General features: G+C 41.0%; 1 protein-coding gene across 1 annotated transcript in view; it reads right to left on the reverse strand.

Annotated features, from left to right (window-relative positions):
* LOC124137513 overlaps window positions 1-12,013 on the reverse strand; it is a 493,827-nt gene that overhangs the window by 284,757 nt on the left and 197,057 nt on the right. The gene's annotated exons all lie outside the window — the stretch shown is intronic.

Below are 12,013 nucleotides of genomic sequence, written 5' to 3' on the forward strand. Positions count from 1 at the left end.
TCATGCATATCCGATAACCAATATTTGATTTTTAACAAAAGCACAAGGAAACATCTATTATTCATATTCCCAAGATGTACACTCATAGTCACTAGCCAGAGACCAAGTATTAAAATTTAATACACACACTCTATGTGGAAAACTTGCTGTTTACCTTTAAGTTAGTTTAACCTGTGTTATGTGAGCACCTTCATGTGTGACTTCTTTGGACATGGCATCAGTGTTCACACATGCAAATACCAGTCCTTATGTCAATCTGTTTGTTGTTTCACGTCTAATTCAGCATAATTGCAGCTTTCCCTGAGGGATGATATCGCTGTTGCCGAGAGTAAAACAAAGAAGGTGTCTGAAGGGAGACACTACGTGTTGTAGTGACATGTGGGGATGGTCACTTGTTTTGAAACCAATAGTAAATACATTGTACTTACCGAACTTCAAGTCCCCTCTCTTGAGGACAGTCAAGTGACTTTATTCTAAGATGAGCCATACTCTTGGAGAATCTTAATCTTTCACAGAATGACAAGGCATCAATTTTATTATACTTAAAGCTGATAATAATATCAATTTTTTTTTTATACATATAGGTAGTGTATTAATTGCCAACCTATTATTATTATTATTATTATTATTATTATTATTATTATTATTATTATTAATATTATATATATTATTATTATTATTATTATTATTATTATTGTTATTATTATTATTATTATTATCATCATCATCATCATCATCATCATCATCATCATCATCATCATTATTATTATTTCAACCCTTTTCATAGTTTGTATCAATACATTCCATCCACAGCCTAAGGCAGAATCTGGGACATTTTCTTTCGTTAAAACCCCTGCCCTCTTGGTTGATCCTGAATAGCTAGGGGTTCGGTGTCAGGTCTGCAATATGACACAAGTTTTACAGGTGTATACACTGAACCTCCCAACTCATTCCATCAGACAAAGATCCATGTGATATTTATAGTCAAACTACATATGTTAATTATCTCATCATTTATGCATACCTGGATTGTTACAGGACAAACAAGTACTTAATTTCCTGAATCTTATTTAGTCTCTAACGTTTAGGGGATTCCAGACTGGAATTGGTCACCAGCAAACTATACTGGTGGCAAGAAGCGGTCAATGAATCGGGTGGTAAGGATAGGTGACTTGGGTGAAGGGATGCCATCGTACCCCTACAGTGTGGATCTTTGCTGATAATATCAATCACTGGATTGTCTGGTCCAGAGTATACTATTCATGGGTCGGCATCATATAGAAACGTCGCGTCAGAAAATTAACATGGCCTCCACGGGGTTAATTCCGTCAAGCTCGACTGAATATTCAAGGTCAGCGTCAATCACATGATTAGACCTAACCTTGTCTGGTCAGTTTTCTGTTGCTAGGTAATACATTGCTTCGGCACGTGATATGGATGAACTTACCACATTTTAAAAAAAAAATTAATAGACGTGTTACAATACATCATTAATAGATTGAAGAATCTGCTCTAAGATTCAAGACAATTAAAAAAGTCAATAGCAGAACACCTACGTACATATTGTGCAAATGTGACACTTTGAATTGAATTGCAAGTTATATGACACATTGTATCAGTGCCCACACGAGCTAGTCTGGACGAATGACATTTATATGGTGCTAGCCCACTGAGATACCAAGTCACAGGTTTTAACTTGAACACACCACGCAGACACATTATACTGACTACGACAACCACCGACCTTCCGCTCTCTGATTACTGTCATGAGCAACACTCATAACATGGAGGCACGATGAAGCACACCGTCAGTCAACTTGGACACCATACACGATCACATGATCCATTTTAGTTGTCTCTTTCACCAAATAATCCAGTGCTGAAGACGTATTCTAACCTAGCAAAAAGTGGAACAATATATAACCTATCAAATCTATTTACAAGCAGTAGACATTAATTTGTTTGTTATTTATCGCCGCTCATCCATTAATGGACATCATGTGCATCGATCTACGCAATTGGGATACGATGACATATATTAACTAAGTCAGCGAGCCTGATCACCAATTCTAACCCGGATGACCACGGGGCTAACAATTCAGAACGGCTAAATGATGGTTTACCTCGCTGTGAACAGTATTTTGGTAATATCATCTTAATGTGAGATGGCAGCCCACAGCTGGTATACATTTACCACTTTGGTGACACCCAGGAACGTTCAAACTCCTAGATTCAACCCGTGATCAACATATCCTGGCAGGGCTTAGGGAAGTAACTCTACACAGCAAATTGCAGCACCATGACTACCGGATTATAACACCGCATCTTCCCGAGGCAAGTGAGTTAACTGACTATAAAAGTCCAGTTTCCACCCTTGCCGAACTAGACTGGTATTATGGAGTTAGAGTTTGGCTGGACAAACGAGTCTATGCATAGTCCAATCAAAATCGCGCAACGAAATAGAAATCCGGTTCGTAAACTGTCATGCAGATTTCGATCGATTGAAGGATTTGCAAAACATGTGCACTGCCAACTCGTTGTCAACGGATATTTTCTGAAGCTTTTCATGTTTTTAATCAAGGTGCTCACGTAATTTGATGCACTTCGTGATTTTGTCACAATATAGATCTTGATCATCAATCAGATCGTCTTGACTGGGCGCCGCCATTTTGTTTGAAGCAAATGCAAGTGATACTAGAGGTGGAATCTGATTGGTCCATAGGAGAGGCATAGATCGGACATAGCTCGTAATAGCCAGAGGTGGCGCTACGATCGAGCCCAGTAATTCCAGCCAAGTTCGGCCAAGGTGGAAACTGGACTTTTAAAGTCAGTTAACTCTGAGAGAGAGACCACATAGACCACGGAAGCAGTCCATTAATCATAGTCAAGAGAAGATGTCTTTAATAAGCAACACTCCTTCTGTAGAAGTAGCCCTATGAATATTCATGAACCTAGTGTTATAGTAATTGATTGGAGTTAAAATATAAATTCACATCGGCAGTATGTCAGCCACATCGTGACTTTATTATGCATAATAAATACATTTAAACTGTAAAAGCTTAATTTTTCAATCCTAATTTCAAGTGCTATGGTTGAATATTACCGATTTACAAAAATCCAAATCCCATGTCGTAATGCTATCAGACGTGTCAACAGGTGCGGGAAAATAACATTCATGCTTTGCTGAACATGATAAAATATACGCAACTGTGTATATATGTATTAATAAAATACAAAGTAAATGTTTTCAGTGTTAATTTGATAGTTTCACATCAAATTTGGTATATTTTAATAATTCTTTGCTCTTCTTATACGAACATTCATTAATTCTTTAGGGCATGCTCTAGGGCAATTTCTCATAACATTTATAAAGTTATTTCATAATGAAAATACCTCCATAATTGCGTTTTGATGATAGCTTTGTTAATTAGGAGATAAACATACTGTGTTTTCAATGTAGAGCTAGGTTACCTGTAGATTTAACCCCGCTAAATTGAATTTGGAACCGAACGCGCAGCGATTCGCTGTGCAGAGTTGCTTCCATTGGGCTCGCCAGAAACCTTTCATTGTGGGTTCGAATCCCGGTTCGCCCCGATTATGTTTCTAGGTTTGTCAGCACCATACCCGTGCTCGTTGGTTTCACCGAAGTATTCTACTACATCCATGTGCAGTCTATGGTAATGCCAAGTTATGTTTGTGTAGTTTCTTCTATCTGTATCAACGCACCGTTCTTGTGGCAGTACAGCCTGTGAGCCGCGCAAACAGTGTTAATTATTTTATAGATTTTGTGCACATGCCTGTCGTAAGAGGCCACAGCTAGTGCTTCTTGTAAGAGGTGACTTATGGGATCAGGCTCGCTGACTTGGCTGCTGTAGATCATGAGTGCTCAGTGCGTAGACAAGTGGTTCAGGCATGATTATTCAAAGACCGCCGTCATATAGCTAGAACATTGCTGAGTGCGGCGGTAAACAACAAACAAAACTGTACGTGTGCCCTAAAATAGTGCAATCCTTTCCCAATAGATACCCATACATACGCGCGCTCACGCGCTCGCTCGCTCGCTCGCTCACACACACACACACACACACACACACACACACACACACACACACACACACACACACACACACACACACACACACACACACACACACACACACACACACACACACACTCACGCACACACACTCACGCACGCGCGCGCGCGCACGCACACACACACACACACACACACACACACACACACACACACACTCACACACACACTCACACACTCACACATTTGGACCAACATTGATTTGATGTTGATTATTTGTTGATATATTGGCATATTTGTTCCTTCCACATTATAATAGTCAAGTCACATTCGCTGTGCAGAGTTGCGTACATTGAGCTCGCCAGAAACCTTTGATTGTGGGTTCGAATCCCGGTTCGCCCCGATTATGTCTCTAGGTTTGTCAGCACCATACCCGTGCTCGTGGGTTTCCCTGAAGTAGTAAACGTCTGAGACCTGCATCACTTCGGGCTTTCCTCCCACATTAAGCTGACACGCCGTGATATAACTGGAATACTGTTGAAAGCCAACTCACTCACTCACTTCGTTCATGTAACCCTTGCAGATTTTTTCTATTCTTCACGATACATTGATAAACGTTTTAACAAACATCTATTGTTTTGCAACATGAGAAAACATGTATTTGTCGCTATTTCTTGTTACGAATAGTTTCAATTTTGGCATGGAAGAAATAATGAAACTGAAACACCTAACAAAAATGACATTCGTAATTTCAAAAAAGACTGTAACACACGAAGATGCCCTTGCCGGAAATATGGTCTCATTTAAGTGTTGTGTGCTGCAACATCTCGCTACAGCATTCACCATGACATCTTTGCCACTATTCTTCACGTAATAATGTTCATGAATCACGAAATATCGAAGATATATTGATAATTGGTGGCCATATTTGATTATGCAAATAAGACATATTTCCCAAACTAAAATTGCTTGGGAATTTTAGTATGTTGTTCTTGGGAATGTATTGTGGTGAAATGTTCTGTTGCAATTTATTCCAAGAGAAACCTTAATTTGCCGGGACTATCTATGTCATACCTATTGAATAATCAGATTCCACCTCTAATATCACTTCAATGTCCTTTAAACGAAATGGCGGCGCCCAATCAAGACGATCTGATCAATAATCAAGATCGTATCATAATAAAACGGGTCTTATCTTGCGAAGTGCATCAAATCAATTGAGCACCTTGATTAAAAACATGAAAATATTTGGAAAATATCTATCGATGCCCAGTTGACGGCACACATGCTCACAAATCCTGCAGTCGACCGAATTCTGCATGGCAGTTGCCATGTTGTTTATGAACCGGATGTCGATATCCTTACGCGACTATGGACTATGCAGAGACTCGCTAGTCCAGCCAAAATGTAACTCCATAATTCCAAGTTAGTACAGCAAGGGTGGAAACTGCATGGACTTTTACAGTCAGTTGACTCCTTTGACTCGGGAAGATTTAATCTGCAACAGTGTGGGTGTTGTTATAACAGTGATACCATGCACAATACATCAACATGTAGCTAGGTTCACATCAAGCCCCTTAATTAAATAAAAAAATGATTCAGAAACATAGTACAAACATATCTGCGTTTTTCGTAATTTTTTAATTATTTTTTTCACAACAAAGTACAGATCTTTTTTAAATAATTTATTCAAGTTTGTTATATTGCACAACAATGCTAAAAAGCACAACACAAACAAAACATGTAGGTAGATTTCCCTTACGCCCCTAGAATCAGGATACGTTTTCCGCAAATAATATTTATTTGATTTAACATATCTTTAAGGAACAAATATTTTATGCCAGTTCATAATTATTACTCCAATTAACTTATTTCTTAAGTATTAAACCAACAAAAATTAACCTTTGATGTATTCATGAAAATAATGAGCGATATTTGTAAAATTTAAAATATACTGCAAAAACACCAAACTGAATCCATTGTTATCACAAGAAGTGGAAGCAACTGACACCTACCCAATATCCATTATCACGTGAAGCGTTCTTAAAATAACATTCAGAGAGCAATAAATGAATTGTGTTATGTCATTCATCAAATGATTGTGAAGGTTGAGACCTTTAACGCAGTGAAAGTTGACTCAGTGACATTCTCCTTAATTAAACCCATTTGATTTATGACATTAAAGGCCAATTGTCGAGCCTGAGAATGTATGATTTGGCCATGCTTACTCAGCTTTGACGTGGATAATATTTTGTAGTTAACACCGGTGTGTTGTTCTGAGGATAGGTTGTGGTTCGACTCAGGCTGAAAGTGAAACATATTTACAAGAATCTTTCTGGGTCAGCTTCAAACGGATTATCACAAGACATGTACGTTTTTTTTATCAGAGGTCAGAAGCTTTGGAACCCAACGAGCTGATACGTTCTTCATTGCCAAACTTTCCTGCTACTAAAATTCGCTGCTCGGTCCACACCACATCGTGGATGTTCGGGACCATATTTTGGTGTTACTGACGTCACAAGCCTTCCAGGACGATTGTCGTCTTCAGGGCTCTCCTTGCAACGTTTAAAGTTGTTATGTTGGCTTTTCCATGGTGTCTCATCTTCACAGATAGCCTTTGGTGTTAAATCTTTTTCTGCAAGTACTTTATCTGCTCAAATGACTCAAGGTGTTTTTGACTATGCCCTTATGACATCATCTTATGTAACAAAACATGTCACTATTACACGATTCCCCTCCTGGAGGCTCAGAATTTATCAATGAGCCCTCGCATATATTGCGACAAAATGCTAAGGCCACGAGAAGAATGAATAAAAGCGACAAAACCCTCCTATAATCCATAATCATAAAAAGTCGCTGATAAAAGTAGGGTCCGTTGTACAATTATAAAATGTGTTTGTGAATCACTATCAAACATTGATGAAACCAGGTGTTAAAGAAAGGTGAGCTGTGTGAACGTAGCAAACACATGCAACGACAAGTCAAATGTTCACCTAAACAAACACAGCAACATATAGTACCAACACAAGTAATTGCATCTGACGTCATTTTGGTCACTGATGCGTCAAATTTGAAAATGTCCAAAACAATCAATGCTCGTTTCATGTTCTCAAGAGGAATCCTCTTAATGTTAATTGTGTGAATGTTCCACGCATTATTTCTCTTTGTTCATCAGGATCCCAGCAACGCTACATTAGTCTATATACAGGACATTTCCCCCTCTATTCAGTTATTCGTGCCACGAACTTCATTCGACTTGTATCTTATGGAAGAACGATCTCTTATGTAGTTGTGCCTGATGTCGGTGTCTAGTACCACTAGACGACCACCTTCAGCATTGCATGTATCCCGGCAGTCCCCCCATTTCTTAGGTTCAGATGCAGGGGTGAGTTTGAAGCAGAGGTTCGTCGACTCAGCAAAGACGTAGCCCAATCCAGTAGGACAAGCTGCAAGTAATAACGGGTGGTCATGTTCGCTGACTTGGTTGATGAATGTCATCGTATCCCAGTGGATGCTCAATCACTAGATTGTCTGGTGCAGACTCTATTATTTACGGACCGCTCACACATAGCGGGAATATTGACGAGTACATCGTCAAAAAAACACACAAACAAAACATCTTCAAACTGTTGTATCATAATGAACGTGTATAAAGTTGACCCAGGAATGACATATCACTCAGATATCTCATATTTATGGAAAGTGTCACTTTCATGTACATGTACATGATCAATATAGATTTACAAAGACAGTGACGCATGCCACTTTCTCTTAAATATAAATTCAAGAATTGATTAACTTATCTCATCCAGTCTGGCTGCCATCATAAAAGTTCCACCTTGGGATTCTGGACACCAGCAACCTTGTTGGTCATACCGTGGGGATTTTGGCTTAGAACAGGACACCAGCAACCTATGCTGGTCACAACGTGAGGATTCTCGGTTAAAACAGGACACCAGCAACCCATGTTGGTCATTCCGTGGGGATTCCCGGTTAGAACAGGACACCAGCAACCTATGCTGGTCATACCGTGGGGATTCTGGGTAAGAACAGGACACCAGCAACCCATGTTGGTCGTACCGTGTGAATTCTGTGTTAGAAAAGGACACCAGCAACCTATGCTGGTCATACCATGGGGATTCTGGCTTAGAACAGGACACTAGCAACCCATGCTGGTCACACCGTGGGGATTATTGGTTAGAACAGGACACCGGCAACCTATGTTTGTAATATCGTTTGGATTCTGTGTTAGAACAGGACACCAGGAACCTATGCTGGTCGTACCGTGGGGATTCTGGGTTAGAACAGGACACCAGCAACCTATGTTGGTCGCTCAGTGGGAATTCTGGGTTAGAACAGGACACCAGCAACCTATGTTGGTCGCACAGTGGCGATTCAGGGTAAGAACAGGACACCAGCAACCTATGTTGGTCGCTCAGTGGGAATTCTAGCTTAGAACAGGACACCAGCAACCTATGTTGGTCGCACAGTGGGAATTCTGTGTTAGAACAGGACACCAGCAACCTATGCTGGTCATACCGTGGGGATTCTTGGTTAGAACAGGACACCAGCAACTTATGTTTGTCATACCGTGGGGATTCTTGGTTAGAACAGGACACCGGCAACCTATGTTTGTAATACCGTTGGGATTCTGGGTTAGAACAGGACACCAGCAACCTATGTTTGTCGCTCAGTGGGAATTCTGGTTTAGAACAGAACACCAGCAACCTATGTCGGTCGCACAGTGGGAATTCTGTGTTAGAACAGGACACCAGCAACCTATGCTGCTCATACCGTGGGGATTCTGGCTTAGAACAGGACACCAGCAACCTATGTTGTTCGCACAGTGGGAATTCTGTGTTAGAACAGGACACCAGCAACCTATGCTGGTCATACCGTGGGAATTCTGGGTTAGAACAGGACACCAGCAACCCATGTGGGTCATACAGTGGGAATTCTGGATTAGAACAGGACACCAGCAACCGATCATGGTCACACCGTGGGGATTCTCGGTTAGAACAGGACACCAGGAACCTATGTTTGTGATACCGTGGGTATTCTGGGTTAGAATAGGACACCAGCAACCAAGGTTTGTCATACCGTGGGGTTTCTGGCTTAGAACAGGACACCAGCAACCTATGTTTGTCATACCGTGGAGATTCTGGGTTAGAACAGGACACCAGCAACCCATGCTGGTCATACCGTGGGGACTCTGGCTTAGAACAAGACAAGAGCAACCCATGTGGGACGTATCATGAGAATTCTTGGTTAGGACAGGACACCAGCAACCTATGCTGGTCATACCGTGGGGATTCCGGCTTAGAACAGGACACCAGCAACCCATACTGGTCACACCGTGGGCATTCTCGCTTAGAACAGGACACCAGCAACCTATCTCGTTCATACCGTGGGGATTCTCGCTTAGAAATGGACACCAGCAACCCATGCTGGTCGTACAGTGGGGATTCTCCGTTAGAACAGGACACCAGCAACCTATGCTGGTTACACTTTGGGGATTCTGGGTTAGAATGGGACACCAGCAACCTATGTCGCTCATACCGTGGGGATTCTCGGTTAGAACAGGACACCAGCAACCCATGTTGGTCGTACCGTGGGGATTCTCGGTTAGAACAGGACACCAGCAACCCATGCTGGTCGTACCGTGGGGATTCTGGGTTAGAACAGGACACCAGCAACCTATGTTGGTCGTACCGTGGGGATTCTGGGTTAGAACAGGACACCAGCAACCCATGTTGGTCATACCGTGGGGATTCTCGGTTAGAACAGGACACCAGCAACCCATGTTGGTCGTACCGTGGGAATTCTGGGTTAGAACAGGACACCAGCAACCCATGTTGGTCGTACCGTGGGAATTCTGGGTTAGAACAGGACACCAGAAACCCATGCTGGTCGTACCGTGGGGATTCTGGGTTAGAACAGGACACCAGAAACCCATGTTGGTCTTCAAAGGCGATCTTGTGGATCGGGTGTTGAGGCTCGGTTGGTTGCATGTCATCGTAACCTGAAGCCGTGGATCGTTGCTTTCACTGTTGTTGACTCGATTGTCCAGACTCGATTACTTACAGGCCGTACCAAGACCATGCATCCGAACTATTGACGTTTTAACGTGACTCCAAAACCTGGAGTGTATACGAGTAAGTATATATAAGTAAGTAAATATTCTCCACAAGCCTGTATGTCAAGCGGATTTCTTCAACTTGCCAACAGACAACTTTCCCTTAATGACGAGCAATATTCTGTAAGTTCCAGTCTTTGATGTCTACATTTCACAGTTGAGGTACTATTGAACATGCTCTTTGTACGAAGATCTCAGAGCGCGACACACGAAAAAAATGTTACTCAGTGTTGAATATATCTGCTTATTATTTGAGGGTAATGCACAAGAGCACCAAGAGACCTTCTGGAATTGATACAGAAGTATACCGGTAGTTGTGCTTGTTTAGTGTAATACGTTGTAATCTTCTTTTATGACTAAAGTTCTTACCACAAACACGAACCAAATATTTAGAATGTGGTTCAATACACAACAGCAACGAAGACGCTCTTCCGATTTCCCAAAGTGTCAACGTATTATAACATTTCCCTGTTACTCAAATGGCATCTGAAAATTTCATTTCCTCAGCAAATGTTTTGAATTATGGCTTATTCAGATTTTGCCCGAGGAATGATCCTCAATATATACATGTAGGTGAACATGTTTTATTATTTAATTGTATGTGGATTAGCATGCGAATATACACTTAATTCAAAACTGGGACGAAGAGATAATGATACGGAGTTTGTGAGTTTTCTTATTTCAATGACCCATGACAAATTATTCAAAGAACATATTTAATACTGATGACTAAGCACTCAACTTCATACAACAATATCCTTACCTATTCATGATCCCTAACTATTACCTTCATTCATCGATAGAAATGTATTGCTTTTTCTGAGTTAAAACAAACCGCAGGAACTCACTGTTTCGATAGTAGACTGCGCCAGGGGCGGGTGATGAACTGGCGGTGACAAGAACGTCATACAGACTGCAGACGTCGCCATTATGTCTCAGATACACACGGTCGTGTTGGCGACAAAGACATGCACACTGGCCAACGCTGGGGATCCTGGTGTGGGTGTTAGATGCTGATTCTGTAACTTCCCTGTTGTCCAGATTTTCCACCCTGTGATAAAACGTTCTTCCGCAAATACATACTTGAAATATACTTAACAGGAACCAGCCTGTGATTACAGCAGTGGACTTGACGTCCATGTTCCTCGAAGGTGACTTGCCTCTGTAGTGCTCCAACTGTGAAGCTTACCTTGCAAATCACATAAATTGTGTTTGGCACTTTGGGAATAAGCACATTGATAATAAATAAAGATAAAGAATAATAAAGATTCAAATCATATTGTTCTTAAAAGCCCACGTTGATACGGCATGGCATTGGCAGACAATTAATTGATTACAAAGGTTACAAAGGACAGAATTGAAAGGATCCAAGCTTTTTCTGTCGGCTATTGTTCCTCAAGCACACCCGAATGACCGTCACTTGATACCTAAGGAAGACTTTTGAGGCAAACATTTATTTGATAACGATAGTGTATTGATATATGGCAGCGTAATTTATTGTTAAACAATGCTTGTAACTGTATTACATTGTTTCTATTGAGATTCAAGTCCATTGCATTATAGTTGGACAATGATTAGTTGTCGGGAATGTAGTACCAATTAATGAAAGCAGTGGCGAGGAAGTTATTATATTTAGATGCTCGAATTATCTGTAAACTTCCGGATTAAAATGGATGGATGTCAAACGTTAAAGAAACATGTGGAGTATTCCGTGACACTGGACTAGTCTTAGTGAGTGACTGGGTGTTTGAGTGAGTGAGTAGGTGTTTGAGTGTTTGAGTGAGTGAGTGAGTGATGTTTGTTGTTAAACGCCGCACTCAGCAATATTCCAGCTATATGAA

This window comes from Haliotis rufescens, unplaced genomic scaffold, assembly GCF_023055435.1.
Source record: "Haliotis rufescens isolate VD_foot unplaced genomic scaffold, xgHalRufe1.0.p SCAF_7, whole genome shotgun sequence".
Taxonomy (NCBI): Eukaryota; Metazoa; Mollusca; class Gastropoda; order Lepetellida; family Haliotidae; genus Haliotis; species Haliotis rufescens.